Raw genomic sequence first — 14057 nt, forward strand, 5'->3', positions numbered from 1 at the left:
CCATGATCTAGTTTTCCTTTTACAGGTCACCTCATGGTTCTCTGTTATGTCTTCTTCCTGCACTTGCTCTGCTTCTGCCAGAACGCAGATTCATTAGCCCCTGTTGGCCATGCCCTGATTACACAGATACCTAGAACCATAATGGAAACTTCTGCACTCAGCATTCCACAAATATCAACTCACTAGTGTTAGCAGCAGCATCCTGTGCAAGTTGCAATTTGAGTAATCAAATTTTGCTGAGCTGAATTCTCCTGACAGTTTCAAGTGGACAAAGTTTTCTTCATTTCCTGGCCTAAACCCCTGTGTGACATTGCTGTGCACAAATCAGCTGCTACATTGCACCCTAAAGCAGGGGTGGACAAACTTTTTGGCCTGACGGCCACATCTGGGTATGGAAATCGTATGGTAGGCCACGAATGCTCACAAAATTGGGTGTGGGAGGGAGTGAGGGCTCCAGCTGCGGGTGCGGGCTCTGGAGTGGGGCCAGAAATGAAGAGTTCAGGGTGCAGGAGGGGGCTTCGGACTGGGACAGGGGGGTTGGGTGCAGGGGGTGTGTGGTGAGGGCTCTGGCTGGCGGTGCAGGCTCTGCGGTGGGACTGGAGGTGAGGGGTTAGGAGTGCAGGAGGGTGCTGTGGGCTGGGACTGAGCAGTTCAGAGAGTGGGAGAGGGATCAGGAATGGAGCAGAGGGTTGGGGCGTGGGAGGGGCTCAGTGGTGTAGGCTCCAGGCAGCGCTTACCTCAAGCAATTTCCAGAAGCAGTGGCATGTCCCCCCTTCTGCTCCTACATGGAGGCATGGCCAGGCGGCTCTGCGCACTGTCCTGTCCGCAGACGCTGCCCCGCAGCTCCCATTGGCCATGGTTCCTGGCCAATGGAAGCCACGGGGGGAGCAGCACTTGGGGCGGGAGTTAGAGTGCAGAGCTCCTTGGCTGCCCCTGTGCATAGGAGACATAGGGGGGACATGCTGCTGCTTCCAGGAGCTATGCGGAGTGAGGAAAGCTCCTGACCTTGTTCCCCAGCTGGAGCGCCAGAGCTGGGCAAGCCCTGGACCCCACTCCCCAGCGGGAGCTCGAGGGCCAGATTAAAACATCTGAAGGGCCAGATGCGGCCCGCAGGCCATAGTTTTCCCATTCCTGCCCTAGGGCTGCCCTTCAGCGGTGGATAGTGATTCCTTAGCTTTATTTTTAAAAGCATTTGGGAACCTATATGTTGAAGTTTATTTTGTAAATGTGTGATAGGTTTTTATACCATGCTCATTGTCGTAGTATCTGAGTACCTTCCAGTAGTGCATTAAGTAATGTGATATGTGTTGTTTGTTCTCTCATCCTCTTCCCAGAGGGGGGAGTGTTTGCAGTGGAATATCTTGGTTTGGTAGGGTTTTTTATTTATTAAATAAATATACCTGTTGCTGTGTGTTTATATTAAGGAAGGAAAGGTCAAAGAAATGCACCTTGCAGTTAGAAGAGTGGTGACATTAGAGATGGTCTTTAGTTCCTGAGGATGTTTATTCCACAGCCTTGGACCACCCCTGGAGAAAAGTCTGTCTCCTGCACAGATAAGCTTTACTCTTCTTGTTGAGAGTTCCATTGTGCCAGAGTTGTCAACCATGGTCTTCGCCCCGGACCTTTAGATAGTCTTTTAGGTATCCTGGACCCAGACTATGGAGCGCTTTGAAGATAAGGACCAAGACCTTGAACTTAATTCAGAATATGTGGGAAGCTCACAATAACCCATGTTGCTGAGGACACGTGCTGCAGTATTTTGTACTAGTTGGATTTTCCTAAGTGCTGAAGTTTCATGCCCAGGTATATCGCATTGCTGTAGTTCAGGTGAGACATGGTGAAGGCATGAATAACTGAGGCCAAGTTTCTTCTGCCAGGATAGGATGGAGTCTCCTAGCCAACTGGAGATAGTAGAAAGCATTACTTGCAGTTGCTGTGATGTGAGAGTTCAGCATCCATGAGGAATCAAATAATACTTCTAGACTATAGACTTAATTGACCAGTTGTGAATGTCAAACTTCAACCAATGGAGATTGCACAGTCCTCAAAATACATTCCTCTGACCATTTTGCTTGGGTTCAGCTTCAGCCATCTGTTCTCATCCAAGCACTGGGCCATTTTATGTTAAGGATGGGTAGAGCTCTGTGTCATCTGCATATTGCTGGGACTTGAGTCCATGTTGTCTGACTAGTTCACCTAATGTTTTCATGTAAATATTGAAAAGGACTAGAGAGAGAATTGATCCTTGTAGGATCCCCACAAGTGGAAGAGTCTGGTGGTGTAGGTGCAGTTTCCCATCACTACTTGTTGGATGTCCCCCATCAAGAAGGACTCAAACCACTATAGTGCATTACCCTGGACACCTGCCACTTCACTCAGGTGAGACAGCAGTATCTCATGATCAGCACTGTCAAAGGCTGCAGAGAGGGCCAGGAGGATGAAAATGAATGATTGTCATTCTATTCACTATCAGTGGGGAGAGGGATAGCTCAGTGGTTTGAGCATTGGCCTGCTAAACCCAGGGTTGTGAGTTCAGTCCTTGAAGGGGCCACCCAGGGATCTGGGGCAAAATCAGTACTTGGTCCTACTATTGAAGGCAGAGGGTGTTGGACTCAATGACCTTTCAAGGTCCCTTCCAGTTCTAGGAGATTGGTATATTTCCAATTATTACTTACCTAGTGCCACAAAAGCAGTGTCCATTCTCTGTCCTGGTGTGAATCAAAATTGTGTCAGGTCTAGAATGTTGGCTTAATTTAGATGAACTAGTAGTTGTCCTTCTGCTGTCTTCTCTGTGAGCTTGCTTAGGAATGGGAGCCCTGACATTCAGTAATAATTGGCTTTTTTCAACAAAATGTTATGTATGACTTGTCAAGCTTACAGTTCAGTGATGCTCACATTCTCTAGCATGGCACCGAGACATATCAGCATCTCAAGACAAAAATTAGCAGAAGTCAGTTTGGTTTCTGCCCAGGAGTAGGCAAGAGGGAGGCAGTATTTGCCGTAAGGATCTTATCTGAGCATGTGATAAAAGTGCAAAGGGAAATCCATATGTGCTTTTTGGATTTAGAAAAGGCATTTGATAAAATTCAATGTGACAAAAATGATGGATACTCTGGAAGGAAGGTAGTATTGACTTTCAAGATCTACAATTAATAAAAAGCTGGTATTGGGGACAGAAAGCAGCAATCCAAATGAACTATGAAATAGCTGACTGTAGCATCAAGAAAGGATACAATCCTGGCATACACCTATCTCCACAACTATTCAACATATATGCAGAAGTTCTAATGAGGGAAAGTTTAGAAGACATCAGCCAGGACACATACAGGTCAGTGGTATATACATCAACAACATAAGATACTCCAGTGACCTAGTTTGTATCACTATGACCAGGGAAAACTTAAGAACATGCTTATTGCTATGAATAATGCCAGCAAGAAATATGGAATGATGATTAATGTTAGAAAGGCAAAAAGTATAAGTAACCATAGAAATACACAAGATAGGCAATATCTCAACAGTCAAGTGGTGAAATTAGTGAATAGCTTCCCTTGTTTAAGGAATCTGATAACATCAGAGGGAAGATGCAACAAATAAATCAAGAAAAGGATGATACAACTTGCAAAAAATGCATTCAACAATTTGCAAAGACTTTTCTGTTGTTGAACGTTTGAATTACACATCTGCACTAGACTGCTGAAGTGCTATGTATAGTAAATCTACCTATATGGATGTGAGACCTGGACACTTAAAAAAAGGACACAGAGATGACTCAGAGTGGGGTTTTTTTTATTACAGAAGAATGTCAAAAATTAACAATCTGGATAACCAAAACAAGATACAATGAGGTAATGACAAGGCTGAATTTTAAAAGATATAACTTTTTTTGAAATCCTAGATAAGAGAATAACATCTTTCTGTGGACACAGTGCTTGCTGATTGTAGTGTGACTCAATTCTGGCACTCATATGATCAGATAAGATTGCAGGCAAACCAGGAAGAGGAATAAAGAGCCAGTTATATTGGAAACATTGTCAGATGGTCTGGTATCCAAAGGAGACTGGACATTTTACAGCTCTGTTGCATTTGGAAAAGATGGAAGGTGGCGGTCGACAACCTCCATATTGTAGATAGTTGACTAGGACTGAAATATCCAGGGTGGGTTTCTTCAGTGTTGGCTGGACTACAGCATATTTTGAAGGAGAAAGAGAAGATTCTTCTTCGAGTCATTGCTCATATCCATTCCAGTTAGATGTGTGCGCCGCGTGCACGTTCGTCGGAGAAACTTTTACCCTAGCAACCCAGGCGGGTCGGCTGGGCGCCCCCTGGAGTGGCGCCGCTATGGCGCCCAATATATATCCCAGCCAACCCGGCCACCCTTCAGTTCCTTCTTACCGCCCGTGTCGGTCGTTGGAACTGTGGAGCGCGGCTTCGCTGACCTCCACACTCCCTAGCAGCTCATTTCGCTATCGTTGTTATATAGTAGTTATAGTTAATTGTTGTGTGTGTATATATATATATAATTATATAGTCAGTTAGTTAGTGTTAATAGTGTAGTTATTAGTTATAGTTTGAGGGGATCAGGGACCCCCCCCTTCCTCGCACCGGGAGCCGGAGCTCATGCCCGGCTCATCGGGTTTCAAGCAGTGCTCGGCTTGTCACAAGCCTATGCCAGTTGGAGACCCCCATGACTCCTGCTTGAAGTGCCTCGGGGAGTCACACTTATCGACTAAGTGCTCAATCTGCAAGTCTTTCAAGCCGAGAACCAAGAAGGAGCGAGACATTAGATTAAGGCAGCTCCTTATGGAAACAGCCCTGACACCTCCACCCTCGGCACCGAGCACAAGTCAGCCGGTAAGCAAGGGCACCGCCACGGCACCGAGCGCTGCCACCAAGGACTCACGGCACCGGCCTCCGCCGGCGCCAAAACCGGCTCCGAGCCGCTCCCTCTCCCTAAGGTCGAAGATGGCGAAGGCGCAGATCATCCCGCCAGCAGCTGCCTCGCAGTCAGAGCCTGCGCCAAAGACGGACCGCCCGGCACCGATACCTGCCGCAGCACCGTCTAAGCCAGCACTGTTGACTCCGACCCCATGAGGGCCATCAAGTCCGGCACCTGGCAGCTCCCCGGTGCCCACCGCGGTAGAGCCTGCTTCACCATCTACCCCGGAGACGTTTGCCGCAGCGAGGGATCTGATCGCGATCACCGATGCGCCACCGTCCTTACCCCCGGCACCGCCGGTGCGGGTACTACATTCAATGGGCAAACCGACCCAGACCAGACCAGCTTTGGTCAGCGTAGCAGACCGGCACCGCTCCAGATCGCGGTCCCGTGGACGCTCTGCATCGAGACGTCGCTCACACTCTCGACGGCGATCTCGGTCTCGGCACCAATCACCTCGGCACCGGTCAGGCTCCCGGCACCGGTCGACGTCTCGAGCGTCAACCCGGTACTCGCGGTACCGCTCCAGCTCACGGCACCGCGGTGGGTGCCGCACCTCCAGGAGCAGATCGAGACAGAGAGACTCGAGATCTCGGACGACTTCCCGGCACCGAGCCAGTCGCAGGTCCCGGTCTCGCTCTCGGCATCGTCACCAATACCGACACCGGTCACCACAACCCAGAGGTGTAAGGTCTGTCGGAACCTCGGCTCCAACTTTCGCTGCTCCACCATGGCCGTCCAGAGGCACGTCGGCATCCTCCCAGGCGGGTAGCTACTACGAACGGGACCAGGATCCCGAAGTACCACTGGGAGTGTTCCAGGACCCCCGCCCGCAGGACGTGGGTTCCCAACAGTGGGGTTTTTGGACACCCTGGGCATATCATCAGACCCAAGGTGGCCCCGTGCCCCAGACCCGTTCTGCCACCTCAGAACATTGGGTACCAGAGGCCACTGTTTCCCGCCCCCCCCCCCACGGTTGAGTCGGATAAACAGCCGCCACCAGACTCCCCGGGTCAACTGGAGCAGGAACCGGTCCAGGAGCAGGAGACCACACAGGATGCCCTCATCCCCGGAGTATCCTCCTCCTCCTCGCCAGATGAGGCCGTTGCTGGGTCTTCAGCGTCAGGGCCCCCACCGATAGACCTCAGGGCCCACCAGGACCTCCTCCGTAGAGTGGCCCTTAACATCAACCTACCTGTGGAGGAGGTCCCAGAGGTTGAGGACCCGGTAGTGAGCATCCTCTCTGCGGATGCACCTACCCGAGTAGCCTTCCCATTCATCAAGACTATCCAGTCCACCGCCGATAACCTTTGGCAATCGTCAGCCTCCATCCCGCCGATGGCTAAGGGAGTGGAAAGAAAGTACATGGTACCCTCTCGGGGGTACAAGTACCTGTACGTCCACCCTCCTCCCTAGTTGTTCAGTCTGTCAACGACAGGGAACGGCATGGCCAGCAGGCACCGGCCCCCAAAGCCAAGGAAGCTAGGCGAATGGACCTCATGGGTCGCAAGGTGTACTCAGCTGGGGCCTTGCAACTCCATGTGGCCAACCAACAGGCCCTATTGGGCCGATATAACTATAATATATGGGCAGAGGTGGGTAAGTTCTCCGAGCTTCTACCCCAGGACTCACGCCTGGAATTTAATGCGTTCCTGGAGAAGGGTAAGAAGGTAGCCAGGACCTCTCTACAGGCCTCCCTCGATGCGGCCGACTCAGCAGCCAGAACCTTGGCCTTGGGAATCACCATGAGGCGCATTTCCTGGCTTCAGGCCTCCACCCTACCCCCGGAACTACAATATACCGTCCAGGACTTACCCTTTGACGGGAAGGGTTTGTTCTCGGACAAAACGGACTCCAAATTGCAAAACCTGAAGGACAATCGAGTCATCATACGCTCGCTGGGGATGCATACACTTTCCACCCAGCGTAGACCCTTCAGGCCCCAAGCATGCCGCCCATACTTCCCACCCCGCCAGAGGCAGGACTTCAGTAGACGGTGTGGCCGGGGGGGGCCGCAGACGCCAATCCGGCTCCCAGGGAGGCCAAAACCAAGGGCCCTCCAAGGCACCACCGGGCTCCAAGTCCGGCTTTTGAAGATGCGCCCGGGGACGGCGTACCAGCCTCAAGACAGGATCCTTCCCCTACCTTCTCTAACCGCCTCTCCCACTTCCTCCCAGCGTGGTCCCAGTTAACTTCAGACCATTGGGTGCTACACACGGTGAAGCAAGGATACCACCTACAATTTGCTTCCTCACCCCCTTCCCGCCCCCCTTCCCAGTCCCTCTTCAGGGACCCCTCTCACGAGCAAACCCTCCTGCAGGAGGTTCGTTCTCTCCTCGCAGCAGGAGCTATAGAGGAGGTACCTCTAGATGAGAGAGGAAAGGGGTTCTACTCCCAATATTTTCTGATTCCCAAGTCCAAGGGAGGTCTCAGACCCATCCTAGATCTGCGGGGCTTCAACAAATGGATGCTCAAGTTGAAGTTCCGCATGATCTCCCTGGGAACCATTATCCCATCCCTGGATCCTGGTATGCCGCCCTCGACATGAAGGACGCATACTTCCATATTGCCATCTTTCCACCGCACAGGAAGTACCTTCGCTTCATGGTCAGACATCAGCACTTCCAATTCGCAGTCCTACCCTTCAGCCTCTCCACGGCCCCGAGAGTGTTTACCAAGTGCATGGCCGTTGTGGCCGCCCACCTCCGTCGGCGGAAAATCCACGTGTTTCCGTACCTCGACGACTGGCTCCTAAAGGGGTCCTCCCAGTCCATCCACAGCCACCGTCGATGACTCTAACAACCGATGCATCATCCCTGGGGTGGGGGGCCCACCTAGGATGCCTACGTACCCAGGGCCTCTGGTCGTCCCAAGAGCTGTCACTCCACATAAATGTCCGGGAGTTGAGGGCAGTCCGCCTTGCCTGCCAGGCGTTCCAACAACGTCTGCACGGCCGTTGTGTTTCCGTACTCACGGACAACACAACGGCCATGTACTACATCAACAAACGGGGGAACCCGTTCGTCTCCCCTATGTCAGGAAGCCATTCGACTCTGGGACTTCTGCATAGCCCAGTCGATAGATCTTGTGGCATCCTTCCTCCCCAGGGGTCAGGAACACACTGGCGGACAGACTCAGCCGATCCTTCCTATGCCACGAATGGTCGATCAGACTGGATGTCATCCATTCCATCTTCCAGAGGTGGGGATTTCCCCGCATAGACCTATTCGCGACCAAGTCCAACAGGAAGTGCCAGGAGTTTTGCTCCTTTCAAGGTCTCTCTCCCGGGTCGATCACGGACGCATTCCTCCTGCCATGGACCCATCACCTATTGTATGCCTTCCCTCCGTTCCCTCTGGTGCACAAAGTCCTGTTGAAACTACGCAGGGACGAAGCGCATCTAATCCTGATCGCACCTGCGTGGCCCAGACAGCATTGGTTCACCGCCTTGCTGGACCTGTCTGTGGACCCTCCAATCCCCCTTCCTCTCCACCCAGACCTGATCACACAGGATCACGACAGGCTCCGTCACCCGGATCTACGAGCCCTACACCTCACGGCGTGGCTCCTGCATGGCTGAACGCGGCGGAGCTCAGCTGCTCTGCACCGGTCCAGCATATCCTCCTTAACAGCAGGAAGCCTTCCACTCGTTCAACGTACAAGGTCAAGTGGAAGCGCTTCTCTTGCTGGTGTGCTACTCAGGGTGTGACCCCTACGCAGGCTCCGATTCCCACGGTCCTAGACTACCTCTGGTACCTTAAGCAGCAGGGCCTAGCGACATCCTCCTTGAAGGTGCACTTAGCGGCCATATCCGCCTTCCGACCAGGAGAAGGTGGCCGCTCCGTATTCTCCCACCCCCTAGTCGCTAGATTCGTTAAAGGCCTGGAGCGTCTCTACCCCCCCGTACGCCGCCCTGCTCCTACCTGGGACCTTAATTTGGTCCTAAACAGGCTCACGCTCCCACCATTTGAGCCACTGGCAACTTGCTCGCTCATGTACCTGTCATGGAAGACATCCTTCCTGGTGGCCATTACATCGGCCAGACAGGTCTCCGAGCTGAGAGCTCTCACAGTGGACCCACCCTACACCGTTTTCCATAAGGACAAGGTACACCTGCGACCCCACCCGACGTTCCTCCCTAAGGTTGTGTCTGCCTTCCATACCAACCAGGACATCTTCCTCCCAGTCTTCTTCCCGAAGCCCCACTCTTCTCAGAGGGAACAGCAGCTACACTCCTTAGATGTACGCAGAGCGCTCACTTTCTACATTGAGCGAACAAAGCCGTTCCGGAAGTCTCCTCAACTGTTTGTGGCGGTCGCAGAATGGATGAGGGGTCTACCAATCTCCTCTCAGAGGATTTCCTCCTGGGTGACTGCATGCATTCGCGCATGCTACGATCTAGCTCGTGTCCCCTCTGGCCACCTCACGGCACATTCCACAAGAGCTCAGGCGTCGTCGGCAGCCTTCCTGGCGCACGTGCCTATCCAGGAGATATGCCGTGCAGCAACCTGGTCATCGGTCCACACATTCACCGCACACTATGCACTAGTCCGACAGTCAAGAGATGATGCGGCCTTTGGCGTAGCAGTTCCAAATACCGCCATATCTCACTCCGACCCCACCGCCTAGGTAAGGCTTAGGAATCACCTAACTGGAATGGATATGAGCAATCACTCGAAGAAGAAAAGACGGTTACTCACCTTTGTAACTGTTGTTCTTCGAGATGTGTTGCTCATATCCATTCCAAACCCACCCTCCTTCCCCACTGTCGGAGTAGCCGGCAAGAAGTAACTGAAGGGTGGCCGGGTCGGCTGGGAAATATATTGGGCGCCATAGCGGCGCCACTCCAGGGGGCGCCCAGCCGACCCGCCTGGGTTGCTAGGGTAAAAGTTTCTCTGACGAACGTGCACGCGGCGTGCACACACCTAACTGGAATGGATATGAGCAACACATCTCGAAGAACAACAGTTACAAAGGTGAGTAACCGTCTTTTCCTTCTTTGAATGAGGCATTGGCTATTTTGGTCAGTTAGTTGCATCAGTTTTTTATGACTCCCTTTCATATCAGGAAAAACCTGGGTCAGATTGACAAGTCTTGGGTTGAGACTCCTTTTGGGTGTCTAGAACCCCCTGAGGAGTGAATGTACTGAACTCTAGGAATGAAGGTGGCCTGTTGGTTGGTGATTGCAGGTGTAGCAGATCCAACCTGTTTTAGAAGGCTTCCAGAATGTATGTGATCTTTTCAGTGTAGTGTTAAACCCGCAGCAGGAGCCTTCTCTATGGACAGGTACTGGACACAGTTTTGGTATATAATACTTTTAAGTACTCTTCATTGCTTACAAAATAAACCTCATTCACTCCACATTTGTACCCCAAACATACTACACCAGAGTCCACAGATCAGAATGAAGTCCCAATGGCCAGTCGAGGTTCAGTCAGATCAGATCAGATGTGGGGAGCCGACAGAAAGACCACATCTATATCCAAACAGGGCTCTGGGGTTGTTGAAAGACTCCAAATTGCAAATGTATGAAACCTCCATTTATAATCCACTTTGTGACATCATTAGTCTTTTGTTTCTGTTTGGGTTTTTCACCGACAACTCAATTCCAGGCAGACTGCCATGATTCAAGGCATGCCATTTCCTCTAGTTCTTATTCATTTTTTATTGCAGTCCAGGTGGTGGTGTTTCCTTATCTGCTGATTCTTCGTATATTTCCCAGAGACATGACATAAAGTTGTTTTGTACAAATAGTCCTTGTCTGCTTGAAACCGTAAGTTCTTGCTTCAGTTGCCAACACACAGTGCACGTATTTATGTCAAACACACTCCATCCACACTAGGCCTTGATGGCCTATAACATATTACATGGATATATGTGTGATATATCCCAATAGTAGTAGTATGATAGTCCTTTGCAGTGCTCAGCTGTGATGCAGCTTATAGGCATTCAGGATTGATTAAGTGATTTACCACCCTGGAGATTAAGTGATTTACCACCCTGGATTGCTCCTTGGGGTGGGATTTGGCAGCCTCAGTGGAGGGAAGGTTCTCTTGGCCTGTATTACAGCCTCAGCATAAGTTTTGAGGAGTTTGTTTCATCCTATCTAAATCACCTTTGTTTTCCGCCGTTAGCACTCAAGTTTCTACCTCCTCTCTCCATCTGATGCAGGGTGTCAGAAGACCAAGGATATGGTAGGGAGGAAAGGGGCTGTTTGGGGCCAGCGTATCAGTGGCTGAGGCCAGTGTGGAATGGTAAGGGCTCACCAGGCCTCAACTCCTCATAGTGTGGATGGGGTAGTTATGTCCATTAGTGGGCTTTGGAATTTGTTGGAGTCCATAAGCTGTCATGGATGAATCAGGATCATTTGGTCTGACTTGTTGCCTGGGCACAGGAAAATCCCGAGCCACTGCTTTAAGGAAGTGATGATCTGGCCAAGACAGCATTTGGTTTGTGATGTCCCTCATCTTGATATCTAAGCCGAAGATCAGGTCCAGAGTATAACTAGCTGTGTGGGCTAGGCCAAGATGTTCTATGAAACTCCATGGGAAGCAAGTGAGGAGATGAGTTTTTGTGTGTTTGTATCTGTAGCCTTGTTGATTACAAGCATTTGAAATCTCCCATGCTAACAAGCCTGGGATATCTCACCGCCTTTGGCGACAAGGTGTCAGTGTGCTCTTTCATGAATACTTTTTTTCTGTGGTGGTCTGTAACTCTGGTTTCTACTGTCAGATGAATGAATTCAAATGAATCTGTCGTACCTGAGGCATTTCTCTTATATTTGATGTTTACAGAGAAGATGAATGTAGTGCCACCTGCCTCCTTGTCCTCTAGGTCAGAGGTGTACCAAGTATCCTGGGGCGATGAGATTGGATGACACTGCAAGCTCTGTGCTAGCCTACCAGGTCTTGGTGATGCAGGCTGTATTGGGTACTTCATTGCTGATGAAGTCGTGCATTGTCTTTTGCTTGTTAGTGGCAGATCTAGTGTTGATCAGCCTCAACTTTAGTTCATGATGCTTTGTGCCATCTGTTTCTGGCCTGTGCATTAGTAATGGACCTGTCAGTTAGATGTCTAAAATCTTATTTCTTATTTCTGCTTTTCTGTTTCCTTGGACAGTTCCTCCCAATTTGAACTGTGACAGGAGATGGAGTAGATAATGCATGGGATGTTCCGAGTGGAGGAACAGTCATCTGCTTCACCAGATGCGCTCAGAAAGGCAGGTCTGTTGGGTATCTTATGGCTCTATAACCTGAGCCCAGCCAGGAGAAGTTCTTCTTTGAGTGCTTGCTCATGTCCATTCCATATTAGGTTTGTGTGCTTGCAACGTGCACCAGTGCTGGAAGTTTTTCCCTCAGTAGTATCTGTAGGGGACCAGCTCTGGCACCCTCTGCGGTGGCATCTGCATGGCATGGTATAGGGGTCACTGCCAGATCCCCCCGACCCTGAGTTTCTTCTTGCCACCAGTGATGGTGCTGGAATATTTGCTGCTTCGGCTAGCCTTATTTTGTTCTCCATTCTTGCAAACTTTATGAAACTTGTAATATAGTTAGTAGTTGAATTAGTTACCCTTAGTAGTAGTTCTTACAGTCTTCATTAGTCTGAACAGGACTCAGCCTGGGGATGGGGCATACCCTGGTCCCCAGGCTTTAAGCCCTCTGATCGTTGCAAAAAGCTTATGCCCATCAGCGATCTACATAATGGCTGCCTAAGGTGCATGGGCTAAGGGCACATAAGTGACAAGTGTCGTCTTTGTAAGTCCTTCAAACCCAGGACGAAAAAGGAGTGGAACAATCACCTGAAAGTGCTCCTGATGGAGATGGCGCTCACTCCAGCACTGGAGCAACGGTCCGACTTGACACCAAGCACCCCGGTGTAGGTGCGCAGCGCTCCACTGACACCGTCCATGAGCCACCACCAATCCCCCTCCGCAACTCCAGCCAAGAAGCCGAATAAGACAGCTAGGGGCAGATCTCCTACTTCCTGCAAGGGAAAGGAGTGGGCTGTGGGCGAGACAAGACCCACACTGGGCAGCTCAACACCCCTTTTGGGAAGTCGGGCCCCAGCTCAAGTCAAGCAGTGCATCCCATCCAAAGGGCATGAGTACTTCCCACCCAGCCGTCAATTCCCTGGTGGTAGAGGCAGTTAACCACAGGGAGAGGCAAGGTCTACCTGGGGCTACCCCCAAAAACAAAGACTCAAAGAGGTTGGATCTCTTTGGACGCAAAGTTTATTCGTCCTCCAGCCTGCAATTGAAAGTGGCCAATCACCAAGCCCTCCTTGGCCGCTACGATTACAACGTGGCAGGCCATGGCAAAGTTTGAAGCATCACTTTCCGAAGGGTCCAGGAAGGAATTCTGGGTGATCCGCAAGGAGGACACAGCTGCGGTGAGATTGGGCTTCCAGGCAACTTCAGACGCAGTGGACTCTGCCCCATGGCCTCCCCCATCTCCATGTGGTGAGCTTCCTGCTGCTCTTCTCAGGCTTGTCAGCTGAGGTTCAGCAGTCGATGCAGGACCTTCCCTTCAACGACCAGGCCAGTTTGCAGAGCTGCATGGTTTAAGGGACTCCCATACGATCCTTTACGTTCCAGGCCCTGCACATAAGCGGTTCAAACCGCAACAGCTTCATGGACAAGGGAGCCAGCCTCGGCAGGACCCGCCTCACAAGAAGGCCAAGGGCTACAAACACCACCCAAGCCATCCTCCTTCACCCTGTGCTCGGTCAGACTCCACCCAAAACAAGCAGGGGGCCAAGCGACCGTTTTGAGGGTGCGCCCAAGGGCGACCTACCAGACTATACCCCGGATCCATCTTGTTTTTCTCCAATTGCCTTTCCTTTTTCCTCCCGGCATGGAACTCTTTAACCTCGGACTGCTGGGTCCTGAACACAGTGGCAGAGGGCTATACCCTCCAGTTTCTTTCTACCCCACCCCCCTTCCCTGTCGCTCTTCAGGGACCCTTCTCATGAGAGTCTTCTCACACTGGAGGTTCAAGGGTTACCGCAACTGGGTGTGGTGGAGGAGGTTTCTCTCTAATACAGGAACAAGGGATTTTATTCCTGATACTTTTTAATCCCAAAGGACTGGGGCGGTGTCCGTCCCATTCTGGACCTGCGA

Source organism: Gopherus flavomarginatus, chromosome 4, assembly GCF_025201925.1.
Source record: "Gopherus flavomarginatus isolate rGopFla2 chromosome 4, rGopFla2.mat.asm, whole genome shotgun sequence".
Classification (NCBI taxonomy): Eukaryota; Metazoa; Chordata; order Testudines; family Testudinidae; genus Gopherus; species Gopherus flavomarginatus.